Raw genomic sequence first — 14,206 nt, forward strand, 5'->3', positions numbered from 1 at the left:
AAACAAATATTTAATCAATTTTAGAATAAGGTTGTAACATAAAATGTGTAAAATGTCAAGAGGTCTGAATACTTCCCGAATGGCACTATAACATCTCTCTCTCTCTCCTCAGCCTTGCATCAGTTGTCAAACTGAACCCAAACCAACTTTGGCTAGCTTGTTTGTGCCCTCATGCAGGGTCAGCTGTTACTTCTCTACTAAGTAACATTACTTTATTTCAGCCACTGCATTAGGCTCCATCCCAAAAGTAGTGGACTACGTAGGGAATATTTAGGATGCACCCTTTGGCAGGCTTTTTGAATGGCCAGCATCAGAGATTTAAATGGGACAGGTTTGAGTCCATAATAAAATGTTCATAGACGTCTAAAGAGGGTTGTCGGTCCGAAATCCCCTGTGGTCTAAAGAGGGCTGTGGGCCCGATATCCCCTGTGGTCTAAAGAGGGCTGTGGGCCAGATATCCCCTGTGGTCTAAAGAGGGTTGTCGGTCCGATATCCACTGTGGTCTAAAGAGGGCTGTGGGCCTGATATCCCCTGTGGTCTAAAGAGGGCTGTGGGCCCGATATCCCCTGTGGTCTAAAGAGGGCTGTGGGCCTGATATCCCCTGTGGTCTAAAGAGGGCTGTGGGCCTGATATCCCCTGTGGTCTAAAGAGGGCTGTGGGCCTGATATCCCCTGTGGATGTTTCTCTTTTTATGATCTCATCACTTACAGGCACATTATATCTCCAGGACGCTCTCCTCAAAGTACCGAGCTTGGAAAATCCCTAAAGCCCTTCGATATTTTAGAATAATCAGATATATACATTAGATATATGAATAGTCAGACCTCTTACACACAATAAGAAGGATCATAAAAATATAATATAACTCAGACGGATCCCAGTTCCATATGGATCATGCCGGCAGATCAATTAGGTTATTGATCTGTTACAGAGGGTCTGTAGTAAGACTGGGGGTAGGTCCCTAATGCCACCCTATTCCCTATATAGTGCACTACTTTAGACCAGAGCCCTATTCCCTATATAGTGCACTACTTGATTTGAGCATGATTTTAGCTTCGGCATTAAACATTCCATTTGGCCTCAGCCATTCTCCCCGTTGCACATTAGACGATCATGATGGGGGTAAAATCTGTCAGGACTGCTTAACTCAAGGCCTTTGAGAGCCATTTAAGTCATTTGTTACAAGCAATGCAATATATATATATATATTTTTTGCAACTGCTGTTTTTAATGACGATCTTACTTCACATTTTGGCCCTAAGTCCCCATGTTAAAATAGTTGTGTCATAATGGCTACTGAAATAATGACATTTATTATTGATGTATGGTGCCCGGGCAGGGATGACTTTCTGACCTTTGGAATGTGTGTCGGTGTTTATGCATGCGTAAGTCAGGCTCTATTTCTGTGAGTTAACATACTGTATCATCCATTATGAAACAGGGTCAGGTCCTGGGAGGGTCTTCAGTGCAGTCACCAATTGGGGATCACTAACAGAGAACAACGTTAGCTAGCTAGGGCATGTCTGAATGCAACTGGCCATGTCTTGCAGAAGGCAACTTCACTGAAGAAAGAGAGAGCGCGCGAGAGCGTGAGAGAGAGATATGCTTACATACAGTATGCTTTTTTCAAAAAATCAGACAACTATTTAATCACAAGCAGTGAGGAAAGAGTGAATGTGGGTTATTATTGACAATGTCATTATGTGGCTGCGTGCTGTGCGGCAGCATTTTGGTGGACTAAAACTGGCTATTGGAGCATAATGTAGGCCTACCAACAAAACCAATGGAGCAAATCCCATAACATTTTCACATGAAAATAGCTTTTAATTTCTATGATATAGCCTACAGTAACCTATATGTGGTGTTCAATGCAGGCCTACATTGCATGGCACTTTTAAAAAAAACGTTTTTTACATTGTAAAGGACTTGCCATTAATTAATTTTACTTGGTCTGTAACACCATGGGCCAAATAGGGGATTGTAAATTGCATTGTGCAGGATTATTATTACTATACAGAGAATTGGACAATGTCGGATACTCCTCTGCCTGTTGGCTTCTTTGCATATTCAAGCTGGTCTCAAAATACAACACTGCCCCTTTAAGGCCAAAGCTTTTTACCTGACTGGCTTTTCAAAACACAGCTTGAAAATGTAGCCTACACGTTTTGTTCTCTTGTAAGAAGCAGTAACTCCCCATTGCTGACCTATATTTATCTATAACTGGGCTAATAACTCGCTAACTAGCAATGAATATCAACAAAATGTGCAAACGCGCGGCTCTGCGCTCTGAACTGATCTGAAAAGCGCATTCACTCGCGGGTGATTGAAAGACAGCTCGTTAGGTTACCCGCGCCAGTAGAATTCTACTCGTTGCGCTCTGGTTCTGCCCACAACAATATCACAGACTCAATCTTGCAATGTTAGATTTGTTTTGGTTGTTGCATTGAAAAGGGGTTGAAATAATGATTTTTCGATCTATATAGTGCGAACTCAATGAAGTTCAAACGCTTTGTCTCTGACCCGCCTGGCGTTTTTTCTGCGCAGCGGTCCTGGAAGAGGTTTAGAGGGAACATTGCTTTAGAGGGAGAATAATTAGTAAGTATGGTTACATGTCCACAATAATGCGGTTATTGTGGATAGTCAGATTAATATAATAGTTAGATTAAAACGTTTACATGCTTTGCACGAAGAACGATTTCCCGTAATAATCCTATTTACATGGACACATCTGAAATTAGGTTTCCTGATGCCACTCTGATAAATGCAGGAAATCGCCAATCAAAATAAACTTTCTACCACTGCTACCATGTTATTTTTGGGAAGCATATTTGACTCTGAGTTCGGACATTTGAAAACGACTTCTAAGACGCGTACAGTCAGAAATCACTGACAGCTAAATGGGGAGGCTTGCTCAGCTGACCGCTGGAACGCCTTATTAAGGTGTTTACATGTCGAAATCATTTAAGGTGTTTACATGTCCTAATAATGTAAGGTGTTTACATGTCATAATAATTCAAGGAGAAGGGTGCAGGGGATGAGGGCTGGAGGGGAGGACATACAGGGCTGGGGTGGGAAGGACAGACTGGGGAGGGGAGGGGAGGACAGACAGTGGTGGGGAGGGAAGGACAGACTGGGTTGGGGAGGGGAGGACAGACAGTGGTGGTATGGGGAGAGGAAGAGGGGGGGCCTGGTTGATGGGGTTAGAATATTCTGTTTGAATAACGGAGGCGATCACTTCATCTCTCTTCTCCTCACAACACACACCGCACAACACCAGAACAGCTTCTTCGTGACTGGAACGCTTAGACTCATGGTAAACAAGCCACCTTCATACTGCACCAACTGGCCAAACACACACACAAACACTATAAACCGACCCAATATACACAGATATAGACAAAGTCGTAGTCAATCTTCTCTAACATAAACAAGCACAGAAAGAAAAACACCCATAAAGTATAAACGCCAAACACACCTGCTTCACAAACACACCTGCTTCACAAAACACACCTGCTTCACAAACACACCCGCTTCACAAACACACCTGCTTCACAAAACACACCTGCTTCACAAAACACACCTGCTTCACAAACACACCTGCTTCACAAACACACCTGCTTCACAAAACACACCTGCTTCACAAAACACACCTGCTTCACAAACACACCTGCTTCACAAACACACCTGCTTCACAAACACACCTGCTTCACAAACACACCTGCTTCACAAACATACCTGCTTCACAAACACTCACAGAAAAGCTCCCAACCTCCCTCTAATCTGACAGCGTTTCGGTCTTAGTGGTGGTGTGTTCATCAGCTCAGCGACGGCATGGTTATCTAAACTGCCGCATTAGAGACTCTACTCAGGTGGAAATTAAATGAACTGTCCCTCAGGCTATGGAGGAGATAGATTCTCAGGGTGTATCACAAATGCCATCCTATTCCCTATACAGTGCAATGCTTTTGATAGGGCTCTGGTCAAAAGTAGTGCACTACATAGGGAATAGGGTGCAATTTGAGACTCAAATACTCTCCCTGCTCCCAGTGCAGGCTGACTCATACAGCAACTGTAGCATCTAAAGAAGAACTGTCTCCCTCCCTTCTTCACACCCTACTGTAGCATCTAAAGAAGAACTGTCTCCCTCCCTTCTTCACATCCTACTGTAGCATCTAAAGAAGAACTGTCTCCCTCCCTTCTTCGCATCCTACTGTAGCATCTAAAGAAGATCTGTCTCCCTCCCTTCTTCACATCCTACTGTAGCATCTAAAGAAGAACTGTCTCCCTCCCTTCTTCACATCCTACTGTAGCATCTAAAGAAGATCTGTCTCCCTCCCTTCTTCACATCCTACTGTAGCATCTAAAGAAGATCTGTCTCCCTCCCTTCTTCACATCCTACTGTAGCATCTAAAGAAGGGCATGTTTCCCAAATGGCACCCTATTCCCTAAATAGTGCACTGTGTTTGACCAGGGCCCAATAGGCTTCTGGTCGAAATAGTCCACTAAATAGGGAATAGGGTGCCATTTGGGACAAAGACCCTAGCTGTGTTTGAATACTCATTCGAACCGCACTAACCATACTATTTGTGACGTAAATTGAGTATGTAGTACGCTTCTTAGTCATAGTATGGATATAGATAGTATGTCAAAAGTACCCGGATGTCGTACAACATTCGCTAAAATACAAAAGTATACAATATATATACAGTGGGGAGAACAAGTATTTGATACACTGCCGATTTTGAAGGTTTTCCTACTTCCAAAGCATGTAGACGTCTGTAATTTTTATCATAGGTACACTTCAACTGTGAGAGACGGAATCTAAAACAAAAATCCAGGAAATCACATTGTATGATTTTTAAGTAATTAAATTGCATTTTATTGCGTGACATAAGTATTTGATAACCTACCAACCAGTAAGAATTCCGGCTCTCACAGACCTGTTAGTTTTTCTTTTAGAAGCCCTCCTGTTCTCCACTCATTACCTGTATTAACTGCACCTGTTTGAACTTGTTACCTGTATAAAAGACACCTGTACACACACTCAATCAAACAGACTCCAATCTCTCCACAATGGCCAAGACCAGAGAGCTGTGTAAGGACATCAGGGATAAAATTGTAGACCTGCACAAGGCTGGGATGGGCTACAGGACAATAGGCAAGCAGCTTGGTGAGAAGGCAACAACTGTTGGCGCAATTATTAGAAAATGGAAGATGTTCAAGATGACGGTCAATCACCCTCGGTCTGGGGCTCCATGCAAGATCTCACCTCGTGGGGCATCAATGATCATAAGGAAGGTGAGGGATCAGCCCAGAACTACACGGCAGGACCTGGTCAATGACCTGAAGAGAGCTGGGACCACAGTCTCAAAGAAAACCATTAGTAACACACTACGCTGTCATGGATTGAAATCCTGCAGCGCACGCAAGGTCCCCCTGCTCAAGCCAGCGCATGTCCAGGCCCGTCTGAAGTTTGCCAATGACCATCTGGATGATCCAGAGGAGGAATGGGAGAAGGTCATGTGGTCTGATGAGACAAAAATAGAGCTTTTTGGTCTAAACTCCACTCGCCGTGTTTGGAGGAAGAAGAAGGTTGAGTACAACCCCAAGAACACCCTCCCAACCGTGAAGCATGGAGGTGGAAACATAATTCTTTGGGGATGCTTTTCTGCAAAGGGGACAGGACGACTGCACCGTATTGAGGGGAGGATGGATGGGGCCATGTATCGCGAGATCTTGGCCAAAAACCTCCTTCCCTCAGTAAGAGCATTGAAGATGGGTCGTGGCTGGATCTTCCAGCATGACAACGACCCGAAACACACAGCCAGGGCAACTAAGGAGTGGCTCCGTAAGAAGCATCTCAAGGTCCTGGAGTGGCCTAGCCAGTCTCCAGACCTGAACCCAATAGAAAATCTTTGGAGGGAGCTGAACGTCCGTATTGCCCACCGACAGCCCCGAAACCTGAAGGATCTGGAGAAGGTATGTATGGAGGAGTGGGCCAAAATCCCTGCTGCAGTGTGTGCAAACCTGGTCAATAACTACAGGAAACGTATGATCTTTGTAATTGCAAACAAAGGTTTCTGTACCAAATATTAAGTTCTGCTTTTCTGATGTATCAAATACTTATGTCATGCAATAAAATGCAAATTAATTACTTAAAAATCATACAATGTGATTTTCTGGATTTTTGTTTTAGATTCCGTCTCTCACAGTTGAAGTGTACCTATGATAAAAATTACAGACCTCTACATGCTTTGTAAGTAGGAAAACCTTCAAAATCGGCAGTGTATCAAATACTTGTTCTCCCCACTGTATATACAAGCAATGGACACTATTTCCGTGCTTTTAGGGCCCGAAAATGCAATTCTTCACAAATTCGTTGCTTTAACTAATTATGACAAATGTTAAGAAAATGTTGAGCAATGTAATAAAGTAAGGACTTTTCAAATAAGTTGCGTTACACGTTATGTTGGCTGACAATTTGTTAGCTACTCTATCCTTACGAACCGCTTAGCATATCATTACAGCAGTATGTACCGGGTATGCTAACTACCTACTGTAACGTTAGTTGGCTACTAATACGTCAAACTTACCAGTATATTTACTTTATGCTATTTAACTAACTACCCAACGTTTATTGACTTGATTATTCACGTCGTTCATAGCTTAGCTAAGTGGTATAGTGGTTTGGGTGTGTTCGTAAATTCGCTTTGGCTATCTACTCCGATTTCTGTGCACAGTCAGACGAATAACTGATGACTTTACGAACGCTCAACACCCGTAGAATGTGGGCAGTGTCGGTAAACGCCGGTAAAAAAGCGTAATGCAATTGTTGCCCGCAGCACAGTTACAGTCACCAACGCTCTGGATAACATGAAAACAGCCTAACCAGCTCTGCTAGGGCAAGTCAAATGGTCAGAGTGAGCTGTTCTTTCCATTTGTGTCTGGAAGTAGCTAGCAAGTTAGCCAATGTTAGCCCAGTTAGCTTGGGTGCTTGACTGACGTTGTGAGGTCAGAACGCTTGGATCCACCTTATTCCTCAGAGTGTCCAGTGTGCACTCTGAACGCTCCGAGAGCAAAACTCTCAGAATTTACAAACAGACAATCTGACAACGACCTGAATTTATGAATGCCCAGAGTGCACTCTGGCACTCCAGATTGAATTTATGAATGCCCAGAGCGCACTCTGGCACTCCAGATTGAATTTATGAATGCCCAGAGCGCACTCTGGCACTCCAGATTGAATTTATGAATGCCCAGAGCGCACTCTGGCACTCCAGATTGAATTTATGAATGCCCAGAGCGCACTCTGGCACTCCAGATTGAATTTATGAACACACTCGAAGTCTAGCTAGTACTTTTGTCCGCTAACAAGCTAGCAAGAGGTTGCATAGAAAAAGCATCAACTTCCGGTAGACAGGCGAAGCCATAGTACAGCATGGGAGCCTGGGTATTTACAGCGTGTGATCTGATGGGTGGAGTCCAGGTGATGGAATCAGAACAGACAGCATGGGAGCCTGGGTAATTACAGCGTGTGATCTGATGGGTGGAGTCCAGGTGATGGAATCAGAACAGACAGCATGGGAGCCTGGGTAATTACAGCGTGTGATCTGATGGGTGGAGTCCAGGTGATGGAATCAGAACAGACAGCATGGGAGCCTGGGTAATTCCAGCGTGTGATCTGATGGGTGGAGTCCAGGTGATGGAATCAGAACAGACAGCATGGGAGCCTGGGTAATTACAGCGTGTGATCTGATGGGTGGAGTCCAGGTGATGGAATCAGAACGGACAGCATAGGAGCCTGGGTAATTACAGCATGAGAGAGTCAAAGACTGAGAGTCTTCTGCTGGTCGGTTGTGTCGAATCCTGATTTGACAGTGAGGAGTTTCAGAACACTGCAGAGCGCCAGCCCCCTCCTCTTTCGCCCCCTCACATACACGCACACACACACACACTCTCATACATACACACACCCATGGGCCGTCTCCAGTTGCTCTCTGTGGGGGAGTGTGTGATGCTCCGTGATAATCATGAAAAATGAGACAAGCTGTGGAGAGAGAGAGAAAGCGAGGGGGAGGGAAAGAGAGAGACAAAAATAGAGGGGGAGGGAGAGAGAGAAAGAGGGGGAGGGAGAGAGACAGAAATGGAGGGGGATAGAGTAAAGGGAGAGAGCAAGGTAGAAAGAGAAAGAGAGAGGGGAGTATACCAGCATTTCCCAAACTGAGTTCTCGGGATCCCAAGGGGTCCCTACTACACAGCTGATTCAAATTATCAAAGCTGGATGATTAGTTGATTATTTGAATCAGCTGTGTAGTGCTAGGGCATTAAACCAAAACATGCATACATTGGGATCGCGTGAACTGAGTTTTGGGAAATGCTGGTATACTCCCCCCTCTCTCTCTCTCTCTCTCTCTTGTTGAAATGCTAGTTGAAGTGTTGTTGTTGAAATGCTAGTTGAAGTGTTGTTGTTGTAATGCTAGTTGAAGTGTTGTTATTGAAGTGCTGAGCGCTCCTTGCCAGCCTGTAGCGTGTCACAATGCTTCACTATGTATTTCTTAAATGGCAGGCTATAGCCGAGAAATACCACTAATAATACAGTCTAGGTACGGCTACCTGGCCAGCTCCTGATTCATTTAGACTTAGTATGTTGTTTAATAGCCTGTTATGCATGTGGCATTAAAATTTCAAACTTGTAGCGCAGCCTCTGAATGTCATAGAGACAGACCAAAGATATCCCATATGCATCGGAGTCACGTCTTTCCCCCGGAATTGTTTACAGCTTTTCTGTTGTTGTTGCATAAAACATTGCAGACTTAAGCGTCGTCATAGACTGTTTTATATAATCAAGTCCATTACATTTTTCCTAAATCTTAAGCTAACAAGGGGTAGGACTATGCTTTAAGCATCAATACCCTCACATACCCCTTCAATTCGAGCCATGGTTTTAACATAACACACCAAGCCCACTGACACTGAGATATTTAAGGAGTGCATGTTGGAATTGGTTGAGAAAAATCTATGGATAGAAGACTATAATTTGTCTGTCAAACAGGTAGGCCTACCTCTTTTATTTCTTGAAAGGGAAGAAATAGGCTCCAACACAAAGCCCTCCTGTTGTTAGTAGCCTCAAGTCAAAGTAAAATGAAGACTGTTTAAATGAATTAGGCTTCTCAAATTAGTCTACTTTCAGCACCCATGTCCACCTCCACGGCATCCGCATCATAGTAATGTAAGTTATGTAAATTACTAGAATAATGGCTTATGAGGTCAATAACTCTGATAAATATCTTCATTATGGGCAACAAAATATTGTTTTTATTCAAATCAATTATAGGAGTAGCAAGCTTACCTCTGGTCCTCCTTCTCATCTTCAAGCTCTTCCTCAAACTGAACAGGACACCAGTAGACTTAGTCCTCCATCAAACTGAACAGGACACCAGTAGGCCTAGTCCTCCCTCAAACTGAACAGGACACCAGTAGACTTAGTCCTCCATCAAACTGAACAGGACACAAGTAGGCCTAGTCCTCCCTCAAACTGAACAGGACACCAGTAGGCCTAGTCCTCCCTCAAACTGAACAGGACACCAGTAGGCCTAGTCCTCCCTCAAACTGAACAGGACACCAGTAGGCCTAGTCCTCCCTCAAACTGAACAGGACACCAGTAGGCCTAGTCCTCCCTCAAACTGAACAGAACACCAGTAGGCCTAGTCCTCCCTCAAACTGAACAGGACACCAGTAGGCCTAGTCCTCCCTCAAACTGAACAGGACACCAGTAGGCCTAGTCCTCCCTCAAACTGAACAGGACACCAGTAGCCTAGTCCTCCATCAAACTGAACAGGATACCAATAGGCCTAGTCCATGCACACAGATATTGCATATTTTTGACAAATAAAAAAATATTTTTGGAAGAAGCCTTTGACTCGCTTCCTGAAGTGCCAGTGTACACAGCACAGCCATTGGTTAGGAAGCACAAAATGGTTTCCATCAGTAAGAGCAGGGAAGGCCAGGGCTCATGATAGCCTGTCCATTGCAGTGTGTAATGCAGTGTAGCCTAGTTTTATATACATCATCCCAGCAGTGAAAAAAAACTCAGGAAGGAAGTACATTTTCTTAGAAATATAACTTTTCCCTGTGCTTCTACGACTATGCTCTGCGTATAACCTATAATATAGGTTATGGATGATTCGATTGAGACCAAACTATGCTTACTTGATATAGAACGCCCAGCAGAGAATCAGGGATGAGGGGCATCATCGGGACATAATAAGCAACTCATTCTCAAACCCTGAGCAATATGGCATTTAATCAATTATAAACCCTTCCTCTAACTGAAATTGAAAAAACATTACCCTCCCCCATTTTCCTCCGGGGTGACAAATGTGTAAATTTCGACCGCTCCCTAACATCACTGTGAACCCTTAGGTCCTAAAAGCCATAATGGGATAATGGCCCTACTAGGCTACCGTAGAGACTGGGATAATGGCCCTACTAGGCTACCGTAGAGACTGGGATAATGACCCTACTAGGCTACCGTAGAGACTGGGATAATGACCCTACTAGGCTACCGTAGAGACTGGGATAATGGCCCTACTAGGCTATCGTAGAGACTGGGATAATGGCCCTACTAGGCTATCGTAGAGAATGGGATAATGGCCCTACTAGGCTACCGTAGAGACTGGGATAATGACCCTACTAGGCTACCATAGAGACTGGGATAATGGCCCTACTAGGCTACCGTAGAGACTGGGATAATGGCCCTACTAGGCTACCGTAGAGACTGGGATAATGGCCCTACTAGGCTACCGTACAGACTGGGATAATGGCCCTACAGAACATATTGTAATTGAGCATGTTAATCACATGCAGATAATCTCCCACCATGTCTGAATAATGCTGTAATGCCTTTTAGATACTCTGCCTGCATCCCAAATTACACCCTATTCCCTATATAGTGCACTACTTTTAAAGTAGTGCACTATATAGGGAATAGGGTGCCATTTTGGACGTCCACTGAGTCTCTGCAGAGTTTGCCTCTATTGTTGGAAGCAAACATTGTCCATAAATCACCACATTGTCGTTAATCCGTCTCTACCTCATTGGAAAGCCTGTAAAATCTCCTGGGTTTCAGTTCAGATTCACTAGAAGTAGCCGGGTGACTTGAAGTGCCTGCTGGAGAGGGATGAAGATTTTTTTTACAGCAGGAACAGAAACCCCATCAGCTCTCCACTGACACCCTCAAGCCTGATCTGACGGGCAGCTTTGCGTAGTTTCGGATAGGTGGAATGGCATGGGATTGAGTCCCAAATTGTACCATATTCCCTATATAGTGCACCAGTTGGTCAAAAGTAGTGCACTACAGTATGTAGGGAACAGGATGCTTTTTGGGACACACAGCAATGCTCACTGAAAGCTTATTTTTAAATGAACCACTCCTGGGGGATTAGTTCAGGGACACAATGCAGTCTGTGTCAAGCTTTTCCCCCCAAAACTCTTCCATTTTCACATATTCATTCTCATCCCTGCCTGTTGGTCTCTCCAGTCCTTTGGTAAATTAGTATCCCTTGAAAGCATTGTGTTGTATCCACACCTGGATCCCATTGACTCCTGCGTTCAGGCCAACGAGACTGTGCCTCTGGGAGTGACTGCAGTTAAGCACAATTAAAACCGGCTTGAAGTCGTTTACTCAACTCCCTCACACACACACACATTACACTAATTGCAAAGTTCTGTTGGGTTGGGCGACATGTCCTCCCCACCCACCAGCATTTAATGTCTAAAAGTTAATACCGAGTTATAACTAAGTTAATACCGAGTTATAACTAAATTAATACCTAGTCATAGCTAAGTTAATAGCGAGTTATAGCTAAGTTAATACCTAGTTATAGCTAAGCTAATACCGAGTTATAACTAAATTAATACCTAGTTATAGCGAGTTATAACTAAGTTAATACCTAGTTATAGCTAAGTTAATACCTAGTTATAGCTAAGCTAATACCGAGTTATAACTAAATTAATACCTAGTTATAGCGAGTTATAACTAAGTTAATACCTAGTTATAGCTAAGTTAATACCGAGTTGACTAAGTCTGTACTCGAGTGACTGCATTATTCCAACAGACTTTAGAAAGTACTCAACAACATTTCAGTCGTGTTTCTAAATACTCCTCCACACATTTCAGCTTTCTCTCTAAATCACAAAACCCTGATCACCCACAGGGTTACATAAGTTGCTGTAGTTTGGTATAACATGATAACTAGATAATACTAAAGGAGAGAATGACTGAGGACTTGAGAGCATTTTAAGTAGCATCGTCTGTGACTAATCCGCTGAAAAGGTGATAGACCGATGCCTCAGATTGCTCTTGACCTTTAACCCCTGACATCATGTTGACTGCAGATGGCCAGAGACATGGGTGTGCGTCCCAAATGGCAATCTAACCCCTACATAGTGCACTACTTTTGACCAGAGCCATATGGGCCCTTGTCAAAACAAGTGCACTCTAGCACTATATAGGGAATAGGGCTCTGGTCTAAAGTAGTGCACTATATAGGGAATAGGGCTCTGGTCTAAAGTAGTGTACTATATAGGGAACAGGCTCTGGTCTAAAGTAGTGCACTATATAGGGAATAGGGCTCTGGTCTAAAGTAGTGCACTATATAGGGAATAGGGTGCCATTTGGGACGTATGCTGGTTAATCTCTGCTTGCCAGATGCTAATGCATCAGAGGTAGTAATGGGGCAGCACCTTCTGCCAATGGAAGACAATTTACAGCATCTTCACCGGACAAATCATCTTATGGACGGTTCACAATATTCTTGCTGGCATTGCACCGTACGTAAATCCTTCCAACTGGAGTGACAGATAGCTTAGCAGATAAACAGAACGTGGAAAGTGGGCCAGCACAATTGCCATTGGCTTTTTGGTGATGTAACTCTCACCCCCATGCCCCCCTACCCCCGTCCACATATGTAATCCTCCACCTCCTTGTGATTTTGGCAGGAGAGGGCCCTGGGTCTTGCCTGCTAGCTTTACGAGCTGTTAGAATCGCAGAAGCCATCTTGTAAACAACAAATTAAATGAGAAAAGATCACGAGAGACTGCATACCTGCTCGGAAGGAACCATAAAATCTAATAAATGGGGGGGGTTGGCCTGGTAGAGGAGCGCTGCTTAGAATAATTACGACCTGGGAATTTCTCCTTCCTCTCCACCCCTCAAGAGGACTGCTCCAACAGGAAGCCATGATGTGAGAGCTGATCTACACAGAGGAGGAACTTGTGGTTTTGTAAATGTAGGTGATTGTTATCTAACTCCGAGGATGTCCCCTGTCAAAGTCTTTAGCACAGATTAAAGTAATAGTAGTGGAGAAAGTCGATTGTGATACGAGAGATCCCAAAATGTTGTTCAGACTTCCAATTTTTTGGTCTCATTTGAATCCGTTGTGTAGTGGTAGAGCCTGCTGATTGGCTGCGGTGTTTTGGGACCGGCCTGGGGACAGCTAGGAGGCTCGTTGCTTCACATCCCAGGTTTACATCCTCGAGCTGGGAGGAACAATGAGACGCATAGCCCCTGTCTGGTGAGGAATAGGGTCATCAGTGTTGAGCACAGAAACAGTGATGCCACAAATAACCCAAGTTGAACAAAGGAAACACAAGGATTTTTTTTCCATTTTTTTTTTTTAAAGCTTTGTCTTGGTATGTGGGTCTACAGGGCCAGACACAGACAATAATTGTTCTGGCAGACCTACTGATATTGCTTGTTAATACTGTACATTTAGAACACACAAATTGTCACACTGACATGCCATACAAAACAGGCAACACTGACAAGAGAGAGAAAGAGAGAGACTGTGGCATTGCAAACACAGTGGAGCCTTCTCTCCACATCAGCCAGTGTGTGTGTGTGGGGGGGGGGGTCTTGTCCTCTAGTGAACCAGACATTTCTTAATCACGTAGTCCCACACACCCCAACTGCATGCAAAAACACTGACCATTTCATTCCACTAAATCAGAGACAGACAGCGTCGACACTGACTGGTCTGTCCTCCATTCCCTCACCTGTATTGGACGGAGGAAGGCTTGAGCCCTCCTCGTAAACAATAAGGCTGCATCCCAAATGGCACCCTATTCCCTATATAGAACACTACTTTTAACCCCTATGAGCGCTGGTCGAAAGCAGTACACTACATGTGTAGTGAGTATGGTGCCA

This window comes from Salvelinus alpinus, chromosome 29 (genome assembly GCF_045679555.1).
Source record: "Salvelinus alpinus chromosome 29, SLU_Salpinus.1, whole genome shotgun sequence".
NCBI classification, from domain to species: domain Eukaryota; kingdom Metazoa; phylum Chordata; class Actinopteri; order Salmoniformes; family Salmonidae; genus Salvelinus; species Salvelinus alpinus.